This window comes from Hemiscyllium ocellatum, unplaced genomic scaffold (genome assembly GCF_020745735.1).
Source record: "Hemiscyllium ocellatum isolate sHemOce1 unplaced genomic scaffold, sHemOce1.pat.X.cur. scaffold_1181_pat_ctg1, whole genome shotgun sequence".
In the NCBI taxonomy this organism is placed as follows: domain Eukaryota; kingdom Metazoa; phylum Chordata; class Chondrichthyes; order Orectolobiformes; family Hemiscylliidae; genus Hemiscyllium; species Hemiscyllium ocellatum.
This window is the reverse complement of record NW_026867696.1, coordinates 66,901-84,095: the sequence shown is the minus strand read 5'-3', so window position 1 is coordinate 84,095 and position 17,195 is coordinate 66,901. Positions and strand designations below refer to the sequence as shown.

The 17,195-nt window shown below is 48.5% G+C and overlaps 2 long non-coding RNA genes and 1 pseudogene across 2 annotated transcripts; 1 reads left to right on the top strand and 2 right to left on the bottom strand.

Moving 5' to 3' along the window:
* LOC132809410 (zinc finger protein 850-like) overlaps positions 1-17,195 on the bottom strand; it is a 63,222-nt pseudogene that overhangs the window by 38,114 nt on the left and 7,913 nt on the right.
* LOC132809411 (uncharacterized) lies at positions 2,701-6,402 on the bottom strand. Its single transcript, XR_009642302.1, has 3 exons — positions 6,227-6,402; positions 3,126-3,230; positions 2,701-3,013 (listed from the first exon to the last, which is right to left on the bottom strand). It is a non-coding gene; the product is annotated as an uncharacterized LOC132809411 (long non-coding RNA).
* On the top strand, positions 6,723-15,673 carry LOC132809414 (uncharacterized). Its single transcript, XR_009642305.1, has 3 exons — positions 6,723-6,811; positions 13,763-13,891; positions 14,270-15,673. It is a non-coding gene; the product is annotated as an uncharacterized LOC132809414 (long non-coding RNA).

Genomic DNA, 17,195 nt, shown 5'->3' with positions numbered 1-17,195 from the left:
TACTGCAGGTCAGGCAGCGTCCGAGGAGCAGGAAAATCGACATTTCGGGTTTGCTCCAGACTCCACCCTCCTTACTGTGTCAACCATCTGTGAGTAGGGTACTCTCTTCACAACTCCTTTTCCATTTATTTCATTCTGGGCTTCAATTTATGACTTGCAGCAACTGAAAGGAAAGAGAATGAATCCATGGAATGGACAGAATTGGGAAAAGTTTGTTTATAACAGAGTGTTTCATGTATTGAGTGAATGTAAAGAGGAAGTGGTGGATACATGTTCAGATGCAACGTTTAAAAGATATGTGGATAAGTACATGAATAGGGAAGGTGTGGAGGTATATGGGCCAAACACTGGCAAGTGGCACTAGTTTAGTTTGAGAACATAGTCAGCATGGAATAGTTGGACTGAAGGGTCTGTTTCTGTGCTGTCTGACCATAACTGTTCTGTCGTGGTCTTAAAACCATTTTCTTGCCTTCCACTTTAAAAATGTCTACTCTTCCTGTATCCAAAACATAAACCACAAAAAAAACACACCTCATCCACACAACATAAAAATCCACACTTTGTTGTTCAAAAATCAGATGAACTCAGCCTTGAATAAATTCAATGACTCCCTAACTGCAGGAAGACATCCCCATTTCTAATCTCAGTTCAGCCTGCTAATATACCACTTGCCTTGCTGCACCTGTCTGACAACTGGCATTGACTGATGTAGAAGGATGCCTCTAATCAAAGCACTGATCACAGGGTGGTCTGGTTTCAGGACCTGATTTCTCTATCCTCTGTTGATCTCCCTGTTCCCACAGACTAAGATGTCGGTCTGTTCTCAGCTCTGCTGGATTTCTGCTAAAGCTTTGACCCCGCCTTTTATAACTTCTGGAACGATAAAATATTCAATCAAGACCCAAGCCACAATCTCCCAGCCTGTCAACTATCCTAATACAAGGTGTAGTCATAGCAGGGAATCAAACAAGAAAAATAAAACAAAATCGTAAATAAATAGGTACACGTGCTTAATGTTTGTTCATGAGGAAGTAAACCAGAAATAGGGGTCTCCCAGGAATCTTCCAGTGCCCTACTTGAGGAATTCTGTCACCCTTACACCTATGAGGATCCAGCTATGAATTACAACAACATTTACACCAACAGAAATAAAGCAACGGTTATCAAATAGAGATAAACAGCACGGAAATAGACTGTTTCTCTATCTCATGCACACACGAGATAGATCATCCATGGGGGTGGGTTTGTATTTGCAGCATGATGTTTGCAAATACATTCTACTTTGCAAGGTTTGTAGCTCAGGTTGAGGATTAGGGTGTAGGTTTGCTCGCTGAGCTGTAGGTTTGATATCCAGACGTTTCATTACCTGGCTCGGGAACGTCATCAGTGGCGACCTCCAAATGAAGCGACGCTGTTGTCTCCTGCTTTCGATTTATATGTTTGGCCTGGATAGGGTTCCTGGGGTTTGTGGTGATGTCATTTCCTGTTCATTTTCTGAGGGGTTGATAGATGGTATCTAGATCTATGTGTTTGTTTATGGTGTTGTGATTGGAGTGCCAGGCCTCTAGGAATTCTCTGGCATGTCGTTGCTTAGCCTGTCCCAGGATAGATGTCCCAGTCGAAGTGGTGTTTTTTTTTCATCCGTATGTTGGGCTACGAGGGATAGAAGGTCGTGTCTTTTTGTGGCTAGCTGGTGTTCGTGTATCCAGGTGGCTAACTTTCTTCCTGTTTGTCCTATGTAGTGTTTGTGGCAGTCCTTGCAAACTCCCGGAGTATGGGTCTGGGTGATATATGCGTTGGCAGGTCGGTGTGGACTTGTTGGGCCGAAGGGCCTGTTTCCACACTAAGTAATCTAATCTAATCTAATCTAAAAAGATTTACAAGGATGTCGCCAAGACTGGAGGATTTGAGCTATAGGGAGAGACAGAACAGGCTGCGGCTATTTTCCCTGGAGCGTCAGAGGCTGAGGGGTGACCTAATAGAGGTTTATAAAATCATGAGGGGCATGGATAGGATAGATAGACAAAGTCTTTTCTATGGGATGGGAGAGTCCAGAACTACAGGGCATAGGTTTTCGGGTGAGAGAGGAAAGATATGAAAGAGATCTAAGGGGCAACCTTCTCATTTAGAGGGTGGTACGTGTATGGAATGAGCTGCCAGAGGAAGTGGTGGAGGCTGATACAATTGCAACATTTAAAAGGCAACTGGGGGGATATGGGCCCTGTGCTGGCAGGTGGGACTAGATTGGGTTGGGATATCTGGTTGGCATATACGAGTTGTCCAGGTTCAGGTGGATTGACAGTACTGAAATACCCATAGTGCCCAGGGATGTGCAGGTTAGGTGCATTAGTCAGGGGTAAATGTTGAGCAATAGGGGTAGGGGAATTGCATGGTGGGTTACCCTTTGGAGGATCGGTGTGTAGTCTTTGGGTCGAGTGGCCAGCTTCCACACTGTGGGGAGTCTCTGAAGGGGAAGGGATATTTGTAAACTGTGCAAGGCAACGCAGGCGTAGTGCGGGGGCCTGCCGTTGGCCTTGCCCTGCCCCTTGCCCCTCCCCCTGTTGTTGAGCTGTCTAAAACACAGCTACTCTTTCTCTGCCCTTTTGCTGGGGGCATCTGCAGCTGTAACAATGTTGGGCCACAATAAAGGTAACCAGAACATACTGCTGGGCTCAGGCTCTCATTGAAAGCTCCAAGCGGTTTTTGTTTTAAAGCTGCTCATTTCTTGCAGCCTCCTGCACTAAGTTTCCAAAGTCGTGTATCAGGTGGAGCAGTGAATGAGTAGCTGGTTTCGTTAGAAATTATAAACTTTTCAGGAGTGCAGGCACTGCATCATTTCATCGGCAGTTTACTGGCAGCACTGGGAGGTATGGGCTGTGTTCATTAGAAAGGAGGTGGAGGTGCTGCTGTTGGACTAGGTGGGACAAGGTTGAAAAATCACAACAGTGGGTTATAGTCCAACAGATTTATTTGGAAGCACTAGCTTTCGGTGTGCTGCTCCTTCATCGGGTAGCTGCGGAGCAGGATCATAAGACGCAGAGTTAAGAGCAAAAGGTCACAGTGTCATGCAACTGATATGATATATTGACAAATGTAGATTGATGTTAAACATTCAGCACACTTACCTTAATTGTTCACACCATTGAATAAAGGAGTTGGGACATCATGTTGAAGGTGTACAGGATGTTGGTGAAGTCACTTGTAAAGTACTGAGAAGGCTTCTGGTGGCCCTGTAATAGGAAGAATACTATTACAGAGAGTTCAGTAAAGATTTACCAGGATGTTGCCAGGACTGGAGAGTTTGAGTTATAAGGAGAAGCTGAGACTGTCTTCACTGGAGCACAGGAGGTTGAGGGGTGACCTCATTGAGATTGATATGATCATGAGGGTTCTAAGTAACATGAACATCAAATAGCGAGGAACCTGCACGGTTATGTCAAGTGAGTGGGGGAGAAATTGTGGCATTTGGACATTTTAAATCCATCAAAAACAGCATCTCCATAGAGCATACTGTGCATGTCAGGTGAGGTGCCAGAAGACTGGAGGTTGGCTAACGTGGTGCCACTGTTTAAGAAGGGTGGTAAGGACAAGCCAGGGAACTATAGATCAGTGTGCCTGACATCAGTGGTGGGCACGTTGTTGGAGGGAATCCTAAGGGACAGGATTCTACCTTCATCTAGGTGGATGGGCTGGGACTTTTTCACTGGAGCATTGGAAGTGGAGATGTGACCTTATCAACGTTTATAAAATCATGAGGGGAGAGATGAGGTGAACAAAGGGTGTCCTTCCCCCTAGGGTTGGGGTTTCAAGATTAGGGAGCAAATTTTGACGGTGACAGGAGAAGGATTTTAAAAAGATTTGAAGGGCACAATTTTTTTTTACACAGTAGTTCACGTGAGGACTAAATGTCTAGAGGATGTGGTGGATGCAGGTACAGTAACGTCATGAATAGGAAAGGTTTGGAGGGATATGGGCCAAAACACTGCCAGGTGGGACTGGTTTAGTTTGAGAACATAGTCAGCATTGACTAGTTGTACTGAAGGGTCTGTTTCTGTGCTGTCTGACTCTGGAACTGTCTAAAAACTGGATACTGGTCTTACAACCATTTCTTTGCCTTCCCCCACAAGCATCCACATAAAAATCACGTGAACTCAGCCTTGAATATATTCTATGACCTCCTAACTGCTGGAAGACATTCCCACTTCTGAACTTAATTCCTCTTGCTAATATGCCACTTGCCTTGCTCATTGCCTGCTGCACCTGTCTGACAACTGGCACAGAAGGACGCTGATGCCCCTCTGAACATCCACGCATCATTCCTGATGAAGAGCTTGTGCCTCAAACTACGACTGTCCTACTGCTCGACCCACTGTGCTTTGCCAGTTATGGTCTTCTCTACGTCAGGAAGACCAACCGTAAACTTGGGGAATGGTTTGCCGAGCATCACAGCCGGGTCCGCAGAGGCTTTGCGGACTTCCCAGTCTCCACCCATTTTAATGCCCCTTCCCACTCCCCTTCTGACAAATTGGAGGAACAAAACCTCATCTTGTCTGAGCAGTCCACAGCCCGGAGGACTCGACACTGAGTTCTCCAATTTCAAATAATCTCCCATCCCATCCCCCAACTCACTTCCCAGCCCTTTCCACTCTTCCCTTCCAACTGGATTCCTTCCTCCCATTCACCAACCAGGTTGTGGGGATAATGCAGGAACAGGATACTGATTGAGGATGATCAGCCACGATCATAATGAATGGTGGTGCTGGCTCAAAGGGCAGAAGAGCTGACTCCTGCACCTATTGTCTATTGTACCTTCTACCTGTCTCCACCTATCCTCGCTTCATCACCCTGCCCCCAGCACACCCTTGTTCCACAGCTCTCCCTATACCCACCCCCAATCCTGAACAAGGGTTCCACCAGATACCTCAACTCTTCCACCTACTGATACTGCCTGGCTTGCTGCATTCTTCCAGTCTCCTGCCTGTCTATTTTGTCAATTGAGACAAAGGCTTGGACTATTTTTTCCAGAGTCTGTCCCCTCACTGGATTCACTCCCATTCCTTTCAGTTGCACCAAGTCAACAATTGAACCCCAGAATGAAACGTTAATGGAAAAGGGGGTGAGAAAAGAGAGTGCTGTACTCACAGATGTTGGACAGAGGAAGGAAGCTGCAGTCTGAGTGAAGCTCAATCTTCATTGAGAGAGGGGAGGGGCAGGAACTTCAGAACCTCATGGCCCAACTTCCGCATTCACCAATAGGGGAGCTCCGAATGGCAGGAGGACAAGTCTCCTTCTGGTCCTCCAGTGAGCCTTTTTGTCCATCAAAAGTAGGTTTCGCCCCTTTTCTGCTGACAGCGAGGAACACGCCCAATGTTTTGGTGACACTGGCAAACATGTGCCCTGCTTGTTGACACCGAGGAGTGTACACAATATGCTCTGTAGCAATGCTGGTGTTATTGACAGATTTTCAGTTTCCAAATGTCTATTGGAGATCAAAAATGGCAGAGCGATATTTTTTCCCCCATGTGGCTCGATATTTGAGCAGCCAAACAAATGCAAAAGCAATCAATATTTTTAAGACTTTTCCTCAGTGTTGGGGTGACCTTCACAACTAGAGGACATAGGTTTAGGGTGAGGCCACAAAGATATAAAAGATACCTGAAGGGCAATGTTTCCATGCAGAGGGTGGTGTGTGTATGGAATGAGCTGCCAGAGGAAGTGGTGGAGGCCGGTATAATTACAGCCTTTAAAAAGTATCTGGATGGGTATATGAATAGGAATGGTGTAGAGGGATATAGTGCTGGCAATGGGGACTAGATTAATGTAGGATATCTGGTTGGCGTGGACAGGTTGGACTGAGGGGATCTGTTTCCGTGCTGAAAATCTCTACGACTCTAAATAATAAAAAGTCAACTTTTCCAATGAACATATCCATGTTAACAAGACTTAGTGCACAACCTGCTTTACTAACCGTTCTCAACAGGTCCTGCCCCTTCAATGACTGAGGAACATATACATGCTGGTGCATAGTATCCTTCACTAGTATTTACACACTACCCTCAGCAATTGCACAAGTAACAGTGAGGGGTAAACAGCACAAGGACTAAAACAGTGAGGGGTAAACAGCACAAGCGCCAGTAAAAGCAGATGGAAAGTGAGTGTAAAATGTGACTATGACAGGACAGGCCCCACATTCCTTCCCCTCCGTCCCCCCCACAACCTGCCTCACCTTTCACCTCCCGGGCCCAGTACCTTCCAGGTGGCCCCATAGTTAACACAGGGGCCGCCCCACGACCAGTAGAACTCCACCACCCAGGCGGCCGACCAGTTCCCAAACAGGCCCTTAACCCCATCCGCCTCCAGAATGGTCACCGGCTCCTGCCTGCTGTACAGCCGGCCGGTGTGGCCGTGACACAGCAGCTGCACCAGGAAGGCGGCGGTGACCAGTGACGGGGGTCTGCCCCGGGCCGCACGGCGCCATTTTCCTAACGGCCGCCGCTTCCCCGCTCGAGCGACTTCTCCTCCCAACCGCCTTCACCCCCGCGTGACGTCTGCACGGGGGGATGGGCGGGGCCGGGGGAGCCTCACCGTCACCAAGCAACAGCCACCTCGCGCTACAACTGCTCATTCACAAAAACAAACTCTCCTGTCTCGCTCTGCAGCTGCAGGGGGGACACTGCCACGTTTCGAGGAGCCCTGTCTACATTGGGAAAGCTCACGGCTCCATTTAAACAGATATTCCGACATCTAACGGAACGGCCTCATATCTAAAGGGGGCAATCTGCATTTTAAAGGGACGTGGACATTTTAACAGGTATTTCCGCAAATACAGAGATGTAAATGGACGAGATTACATTTCAAAGGGATGTGGCACATTCAAAGGGATGTCTTAATATGTAAAGTGACGCAGTTATATCTAAATGAATCTACATTTCGAAGAGACGTTGCCCTATTTATAAGTAGAGACAATCGGTGTGAATTCTGTCTGTGTCCCAATGTTGAGTCAGACTGACATTTTTCTTAGAAAAGCTCTGCACTTAAATTACATTCTTGAGAAGGTAATTTATAGATTAGAGTGTAGGTTAGGGAGAATTGGCCGTGCTAAGTTACCCATAGTGACCAGGGATGTACAGGTTAGGGTGGATTGGCCATGGAAAATACGGAGTCAGGGGTTGGATATAGGTGGGATACTGTTCAGAGGCCAGAGTGAAATAGATGGGCTGAATGGCCTGCTTCCACATTGTCAGGATTCTGTGACCCTCCCCTCAAAGGGGCATTTTATCTGCATCTATCCTGTCAAGCCCCTTTCAGAATTCTACTGGTTTCAATAGAGGTATACAGCACAGAAACAGACACTTCGGTCCAATTCGTCCATGCCGACCAGGATTGCAAACTAATCTAGTCCCACTTGCCTGCATTTGGCCCATATCCCTCTACACCTTTCTATTCATGTACCCATCTAAATGCTGTTTCAATGTTGTAATTGTATCTGCATCTACCACATCCTCAGCAAGTTCATTCCACATGCAAATCACCCTCTTTCAAAATGTTGCCCCTCCGGTTCCTTTTAAATCTCTCTCCTCATATTAAAAAAAAGTCCCCCGAGTTTTGAGTTCCCCTACGCTAAACAAGAGCCATTTTCTATTCACTTACCTCCACTCCTCATGAATTTATCAATCTCAATGAGGTCACCCCCCAACTTCCTGTGCTCCAGTGAATAAAGTCTCCTTATAACTCAAACCCTCCAATCCTTACAACATCCTGGTAAATCTTTATTAAACCCTCTCTAATAGTATTCTCCTATTACAGGGCCACCAGAACTGTACTCAGTACTCTGAAAGTGACCTCACCAACATCCTGTACAACCTCAACATGATGTCCCAATCCCTATACTCAATGGTGTGAACAATGAAGGGAATGTTGCGAAATGCTGCCTTAACCACCCTGTCGAGCAGTGATGCAACTTCCACAGAACTATGTACCTGAACACCACGACCCCCCATCTCCCCCATGTCTGTCTGTTCTCTAACACAACTCATGGCCCGATCATTATCTGAAAACCACGACCCCCCACCTCCCCCATGTCTGTCTGTTCTCTAATACGATTCATGGCCCGATCATTATCTGTACAAGTCCTTGTTTTAACAAAAATGCAACCCCTTGCTTTGATTAAGGCTCTCTCTCACACACATACTCTATCTCTCAGATAGACACACACACACACACCCCTCAACACTCTCTCACACTCGCAGCCTCATACTCCATCACACTTCCCTTTCCCAAGCATGCACACGCACACTTCTGTGCACACTCACACACAAACTCACATGCACACACTCTCACTCTCTCATGCACACACACACACACACTCTTTGGGGTGAAATTGTATTGGCAGAATTATATTTGCAGATACATTCAATTTTGTTCAAAAAGCACACAATCTGCAGGCAGTCAATGCATCTAATATTTTACAAATTCCGACTTTGGAAACAGAACCAGTCTGATTCAAGATTGGAATACTGACAGGTTCAAATCTCACACCTTTAATGCATTGTCTGAGCGGAGATGTCTTTTTTTATAAAACCTTATGTCATCTCAAGAACATTGTTACATATTAATGAACCAAAGCCCGCACGCATTCTAAGAGATGAAGACTATCTCAGTTTGTTCAATATATTCTATTAATTGCATGACACTGATCTTTTGATATAAGTTCTGTGTTTTATGATGCTGTTCCATGAGGCTTATGTGTTGATGAGGCAAGATGGTACAGATGAGATGATAGAGAATTTCAGATCACCGAGGAAGGATTGAAAGAGAGAGTTAAGAAGAGCAAAGAGAGGACACGAGCAGTCTTTAGCAAATCGAATAAAGGAGAACCCTAAAGCTTCCCATTGGCATGTGAGGAATAAAAGGATGATTAGGGCAGGAATAGGGCCAGTCAAAGACAGAAGTGGGAAGTTGAGTGTGGACACTGTAGAGATCGGAGAGGTGCTAAATGAACATTTCTCATCAGTGTTCACTCAGGAAAAGAATGAGGTACGAGATATTAGACTCAAAAGTATCAAGGTTAGTTACACACAGGTGTTATCGATTCGAGAAGGAGTGAAAGTAGACAAGTCCCCTGGGCTGGATGGGATTTATCCGAGGATTCTCTGGGAAGCTAGGGAGGAGATAGCAGAGCCTTTGGCTTTGATATTTGAGTCGTCATTGTCAACGGATTTAGTATCTGAGGACTGGAGGATTGCAAATGTTGTCCCCTTATTCAAGAGAGGGCATAACTACAAACTGAGGGGTGATAGCTTTAAGACAGATGTCAGAGGCAAGTTCTTTACACAGAGAGTGGTAAGGGAGTGGAATGCCCTACCTGCTAAGGTAGTCAACTCAGCCACATTAGAGAGATTTAAACAATCCTTAGATAAGCGCATGGATGATTTTGGGATAGTGTAGGGGAACGAGCTGAGAATAGTTCACAGGTTGGCACAACATCGAGGGCCGAAAGGCCTGTTCTGAGCTGGATTGTTCTATGTTCTAAACTTAGTGCAGGAGGCTGAAAGAAATGAACAGCTTTAAAACAAAAACCTCTTGGAGCTCAAAGCTTTCAATGAGAGTCTGAGCCCGGTGGTAAGTTCAGGTAACCTTTATTGCAACCCAACTTTGTTACAGCTTCAGATCCCCCCAGCAAAAAGGCAGAGAAAAAGTAGTTGCTTTTTGAACAGCTCAAGGTGAAAGTGCACACACCACACCTCCCCTGTTTCCTCACCCCCCCCCCCCACCTCACTGTCTTTACTATTGGTCAGCACTAAGTTGTCCCTTTGTAACTGGATCCTTAGTACAGCCGTAACCTGGAGGAAGTATTGCCTCACTCAGCAATTTCAACCCATACTCTGTCTCCAAGTAAGTTTCTCCCCGCTCCTTTGCCAGTGGAGGGAGGGCAGTGTAGAGTCAACCAGACTGCTGTGGGTCTGGAGTCACGTGTAGGCCAGACCGGGTAAAGGATGCAGCAGGAACGACTGAGCGTATCCTTTCCCACAATGGCGGTTCCCTTCCCTAACGAGGGAGAGAGTGAATCAGATGATGGCTTTCTCCCCTGCACCACCCCCTCCCTGAAACAGTCTCATCGTTAGATTCCGAACTCCACATTTCTGACTGAATACCAATTCTGCCATCTGTCGTGGCGGGATTCAAACCCGGGAGTCCCCGGAACCGGGTTGATTGTCCAATCGATAATGGCACTCGGCCGTCACTCCTTCAATCCCCCTGCGATGGCACGTGAACTCGCTGGTGGCTCCGCAGGTTGGATGAATAGGTGAAGCCCTTCCCGCACTGAGAGCAGGTGTACGGCCTCTCCCCGGTGTGGATCCGCTGGTGGCTCCGCAGGTGGGAGGATGTGCTGAAGGCCTTCCCGCACTGAGAGCAGGTGTACGGTCTCTCCCTGGTGTGGACACGCTGGTGGATCAGCAGTGTGGAGGAACTGCTGAAGGCCTTCCCGCACTGAGAGCAGGTGTACGGTCTCTCCCCTGTGTGGATCCGCTGGTGGATCAGCAGGGTGGAGGAATAGCTGAAGGCCTTCCCGCACTCAGGGCAGGTGAAGGGCCTCTCCCCGGTGTGGACCCGCTGGTGGCTCCGCAAGGCAGAGACGTGGGTAAAGGCCTTCCCACACTCAGGGCAGCTGAAGGGCCTCTCCCCTGTGTGGATCCGCTGGTGGCTCCGCAGGTGGGGGGAGCAGTTGAAGCCCTTCCCGCATTCAGGGCAGCTGAAGGGCCTCTCCCCCGTGTGGATCCGCTGGTGGGTCAGCAGGGTGGAGGAATCGCGAAAGGCCTTCCCACACTCAGGGCAGCTGAAGGGCCTCTCCCCCGTGTGGATCCGCTGGTGGGTCTGGAGGTTGGAGGAGCTGGTGAAGCCCTTCCCGCACTGAGGGCAGGTGTACGGTCTCTCCCCGGTGTGGACCCGCTGATGGGTCAGCAGGGAGGAGGAATAGCTGAAGGCCTTCCCGCACTCGGGGCAGCTGAAGGGCCTCTCCCCCGTGTGGATCCGTTGGTGCCTCATCAGGGAGGAGATGTCAGTAAAGGTCTTCCCACATTCGGGGCAGCTAAAGGGCCTCTTCCCGGTGTGGACACGCTGGTGGCTCCGCAGGGCAGAGACGTGGGTAAAGGCCTTCCCACACTCGGAGCAGCTGAAGGGCCTCTCCCCTGTGTGGACACGCTGGTGTCTCCCCAGGGCGGAGAGGTCGGTAAAGGCCTTCTTGCACTCGGGGCAGCTGAAGGGCCTCTCCCCCGTGTGGACACGCCGGTGGCTCTGCAGGTTGTAGGAATTGCTGAAGGCCTTCCCACACTCAGGGCAGCTGAACGGCCTGTCTCCCGTGTGGACCCGCCGGTGGACCAACAGGACAGAGAAAAATATGAAGGCCTTCCCGCACTCGGGGCAGCTGAAGGGCCTCTCCCCCGTGTGGCCCCGCTGGTGGGCCAGCAGATGGGAGTAATCTCTGAAGGCCTTCCCGCAGTCGGAGCAGGGGAATGGCCTCTCCCCGGTGTGACTGCGCCGATGAGTCTCCAGGGCAGACGGGGAACGGAAGCCTTTCCCACAGTCCCCACACTTCCATCGTTTCTCCACAGGGCGGGATTCCTCACGTTTCTCCATGGCCACAGCTTCAGCTGCACACAAACATGTGTAGAGCCCCTCCCTGCCGTGAAATCCCCTTTCCAGGCCGTATAACTGTTTCAGGCTCCACACACAGTGAGCTCTAACAGTGGGGTCTCTCGTCCAGTCCCACTGATGCTGAAAACGTCCTCAAACAGGAACCAAAAGGTGTTGATCCCTCTCACAGAAATCACAGTCAAAAATTGTTTTGTCCCGATGGATTGAGTGACTGTCAGACATTGACATCAAAGTGAGGACTGCAGACGCTGGAGAGTCAGTCAAAAAATGTGGCGCTGGCAAAACAGCAGGTCAGGCAGCATCCGAGGAGCAGGAGAGTCAATGTTTCAGACATAAGTCCTTCATCCATTGATTTTGAAGCTTCAGTCTTCAGATTTTCAAATACTCTGCAAAAAGAGATTACAAAAGTCATCACTATCAGTGCAGGGTAGAAATTCAGAACAAGCAACTCTACTTTCTGTGGAATATTCTTTTGCTGTTCCACAAAATTGAAAGCACTATCCCACTCTCCCTTCCCCTCTGTTCTCACTCTGCTCTAACTAATTCCCCTGAAAGTGCTGATTCAGGATCTTACAGGGGCAGAAAAGCAAAAATGTCAAGACTGACATCTCTCTGAATTTTGGATACCTCCACCTGAAAGTTAATATCTTTCACAACACTGGGATCCTGCGGAGAGTGAGCAGGTCTGATTTTGGGAAGCAAAAAAAAAGTGTCAATTCAGGGTGAAAAAGCAATGCAGCTTCTTGAGGAAGGATCAGACACAAAATGGTTAACGACCCCAGGAAGGTGGGAGCAAAATGAGACATCAAGGCATTAACACCGATACACTTCAGTCAAACTCTTCTGCTCCCAGTCAGGGCAAAACATGCCCTGAAAGTCCAGCCTTCACAACCACACTTCTGCTTTCACTGAAGACAGTTAGTGTCACACAGCACGGAAACAGACCCTTTGGCCCAACCTGCCCAGATATCCTAAATTAATCTAGTCACGTTTGCCATCACTTGGCCCCTATATGGGCCGGGTGCTGGCAGCTGGGACTAAATTGGGTTGGCTATCTTGTCAGCAAGGACGAGTCGGACCGAAGGGTCTGTTTCTGTGCTGTACATCTCTATGACTCCAGTCGCATTTGCATTCACTTGGCCCTGACCCATCTGAACTCTTCATATTCAGATGCCCATCCAGGAGCCTTTTAACTTGTCATCGTACCAGCACCCACCACTGATAACACCCACTCCACAGCGACTCCACGTTGAAAGCGTCTGGTCTGGTGCACCAGATGACATCAGAATAATCTCAGATCGTTCCAGATCACATCGATAGTCAGTCAGTGGCTTTCCTGATCAGGATGTTGTACGTGATCAAACAGGTCTGTGGGTAGGCGATCCCCCACCTCTTAGTTCAAGTATCTCTACGAGAACTCCCTTGCTGGAGGGTCCCTTGGAGACACTTCAACTGGACTTCATTGAGTTGTAGAAATGAGTTGAGTTGCTATAAATATGTTTTGCTTATTGTTGATGTCTTTTCGAAGTGGACTGAAGCCTACCCTCCTCCTAACGCTACTGCTGAGACTGTGGTGAAGATTTTGTTGAAGGAAATAATTCCCCGCTTCAGTATACCTGCGTGCATTAGCTCGGACAATGGACCACACTTTGTAGGTAATATTAACAGAAAACTCTGTTCCCAGCTTTGTATTTGTCGGCAACTGCATGGTGCTTATCATCCTCAGGCGGTGAATGTTTTAACCAGAGTCAAGACGAAACTTGCCAAATTAATGGCTGAGTAAAAAGTGAGGTCTGCAGATGCTGGAGATCAGAGCTGAAAATGTGTAGCTGGTTAAAGCACAGCAGGTTAGGCAGCATCCAAGGAACAGGAAATTCGACGTTTCGGGCCAGAGCCCTTCATCAGGAATGAGGAGAGTGTGCCAGGCAGGCTAAGATAAAGGTAGGGAGGAGGGACTTGGGGGAGGGCGATGGAGATGTGATAGGTGGAAGGAGGTCAAGGTGAGGGTGATAGGCTGGAGTGGGGTGGGGGCAGAGAGGTCAGGAAGGAGATTGCAGGCTGAGTCTGGCCTTTCCTGGTTATGCTAATCCCTGTGGCCTTATTTCAGATGCGATCCATGTCTGCGGGCAGGACACGACTGTCTCCAGGAGAGAGTCTCTCTGGTCACCCCGTCCATACTCCTTGGAATGATTCGGCTCCCTACTCAGTCCACATCCACTACATGACCGAAGCAATGGTTGGTAATATTCTTGCTCTAATTAGTGTCACGTGTGCCTTTCAATCCCAGGAGCGTGCGGCCAACAGCGATGTTCCCTCCCTTTCAGCCTTGTCACGGGTAGAGCCTGGTTCATTGGTGCTCGTCAAGACCTGGACTGGCAAAGGTCTCCAACCTCGTTGGGATGGCCCCTTCCAGGTTTTACTTCCCACCCCTACGACAGTCAAAGTCGCTGGGCTCTCGGCTTGGGTCCAACTGCACCATTGTAATTTGATTGCTCGCACCAATCAAAATTGGGGAAAGAGGAGGAGAGAATACTGGAATCCCAACAAAAGGAGTGGACCATGTCTATTTGGGTTTTTGAATTTTGCTGTTGTTCTAATGTTAACCTTATTACAGATACTTGAACTAAGAGGAGGGACATGTGGGGGATCGCCTATCACTTCATCTTTCTGATCATGTACAACATCCTGATGGGGAAAGCCACTAAGTATGGATGCGACCAGGAATGATCAGAGATTATCCACCACCCATGCTGAGGAGATGTCGTCCAGTGCACCGGAACAGACGCCTTTGACGTGTGGGACGTGATGAAGATTGATTATTGCAATGGACTCTTACATCAGAAAGACCAGATGGTCCATCTGGACAGTAGAAATCAGTGGCAGTTACCATGTTGTTACCATTTTTAAAAATTTTACCTGCAGACACAAGCCTAGTGAGGATAAAAATGATCAACCCCGTTATTATGGTAAATATTTTAAGGGCGCCCAGGAATACCATCCCTTTTTGCAGGACGGGCCGACTCGAGAAAAGAGAAGCCTGATAGGGGAAACTCCACAATCCACAAACAACTGATTTATACAGGCCCACAGAACGCTCTTCACCCCAGAGGCAGTAGTATGTTACTCCTCTCTATCGGGAGATGACTTACTTGCCCTGTCCCCAGTCCCCGATTCCATTCTATTCGTCAGACTTGCTACTGCCGACCCTGTGAAGAGAAATATCACTTTCCAATAGCTCCGGTCTGTGTATACAAACAGCTGGTGTAACACTAGCTGGGGTACAGCAGGCCTTATGTGGCACATGGATCTGGAACAGACTGGGTGACAATACAGGACACCCAATAGGATGCAGAATCCAGAATACCTTGAGGTTGGAAGGTTCGGCAGGGGTGACAAGTCAAAAGAACCGCAATTCCCTCTTTTGTGGCCTGACCATTCGAGAAAATAAGACTAAAGAGGCTCTGGAACAGAGTAAAGTGGGATTATCAGACCTGTGTCTTTACTCTATGCAGAATCGGTATGCCTTAGACTATATACTCGCCCGGGAGGGTGAGGTCTGCACCATTGTCCAAGATAAATGCACTATGGGCATTCCTGATCTCACTGGCAATATTACTAAGATACAAGAAGAGATCTAGGTATTCCTTGACAGAATGACTGAAGAGACCAGTTGGGGAAACTGCAGATTGGGCTCATGGTACAATTGGCTTATCAATTTAGCCATGTATGGTAGAATACTTTTCCTCTGTTTGTCAGTATTGCTCTTGTTAGGTGTTTAATTGTTAAACTTATGAGGTCCCTTAGTGATATAGATTTGTCCCAGAAGATGCTCCTTTTGCGTTCCGATGGCTCACCCACACATGTCGATGGTGATGATAAATATGACCAGATGAGCTGCGAAGATGGTGGTGCCGCTCTACAGGATGTTGATGGCTGGACCACCTTGAAGGGCATTCATTTGGACTAGCCTTCTCTTTCAGTGATCGCGGTGCAATCAAATGCAGGAATGAGGGTGTGGGCATCTGGGTGATAAAGTCTCCAGCCTTAAAACTTGTCATTAAACATTCAGACTATAATGTAATGCTGAATTATTGAATACATTTACTGCACTAGAAAATAAACAGGCAGGAAGGCTCAGAAAGAGGAGAGAACTTAAAGATAGGGACACCTGGGCTCACCAAGTGATAACAGGATACTGTAAGGCAATTAAGAAGGTTTGTCTCAGCATCGGTGAATCTGTGTGAACAGGACACCAAGTAATAACATTCACAGCCGTTCCCTTGTGAGACCATTTTAGTGCTGAGGCTGTTGAATCCCGTAGAAAATTAACTCTTAGTGTTTATCTGCAATGGATTGAAATGAATGGCATTTTGGGACCTTATGATGATATTGAGTAGCCATTACTGGTTATTGAATACAAACTCTGTAAAAGGAAATATTGATAAAGCTTTACCTTACTTGCTGCAGCCGAGACTCCAGCGGAGGCAATAGGCCGCGGACACAGTTCCGTCTTCGGGATGGCCACGCCCCCTCCGGCGCCAATGAAACACGTAAACCCCACCCCTTCGGAAGGCTGCTCGTAAACCCCGCCCTTCCGAACAGTGGACGTAAACCCCGCCCCTTCGAGTAAAAAATGAGGTCTGCAGATGCTGGAGATCACAGCTGCAAATGTGTTGCTGGTCAAAGCACAGCAGGCCAGGCAGCATCTCAGGAATAGAGAATTCGACGTTTCGAGCATAAGCCCTTCATCAGGAATAAGAGAGAGAGAGCCAAGCCGGCTGAGATAAAAGGTAGGGAGGAGGGACTAGGGGGAGGGGCGATGGAGGTGGGATAGGTGGAAGGAGGTCAAGGTGAGGGTGATAGGCCGGAGTGGGGTGGGGGCGGAGAGGTCAGGAAGAGGATTGCAGGTTAGGAGGGCGGTGCTGAGTTGAGGGAACCGACTGAGACAAGGTGGGGGGAGGGGAAATGAGGAAGCTGGAGAAATCTGAATTCATACCTTGTGGTTGGAGGGTTCCCAGGCGGAAGATGAGGCGCTCCTCCAGCCGTCGTGTAGTTGTGTTCTGCCGGTGGAGGAGTCCAAGGACCTGCATGTCCTCGGTGGAGTGGGAGGGGGAGTTAAAGTGTTGAGCCACGGGGTGATTGGGTTGGTTGGTTCGGGCGGCCCAGAGGTGTTCTCTGAAGCGTTCCGCAAGTAAGCGGCCTGTCTCACCAATATAGAGGAGGCCACATCGGGTGCAGCGGATGCAATAGATGATGTGTGTGGAGGTACAGGTGAACTTGTGGCGGATATGGAAGGATCCCTTGGGGCCTTGGAGGGAAGTGAGTGTGGAGGTGTGGGCGCAAGTTTTACATTTCCTGCGGTTGCAGGGGAAGGTGCCGGGGGTGGAGGTTGGGTTGGTGGGGGGTGTGGATCTGACAAGGGAGTCACGAAGGGAGTGGTCCTTGCGGAACGCTGATAGGGGAGGGGAGGGAAATATATCCTTGGTGGTGGGGTCCGTTTGGAGGTGGCGGAAATGGCGGCGGATAATACGTTGTATGCG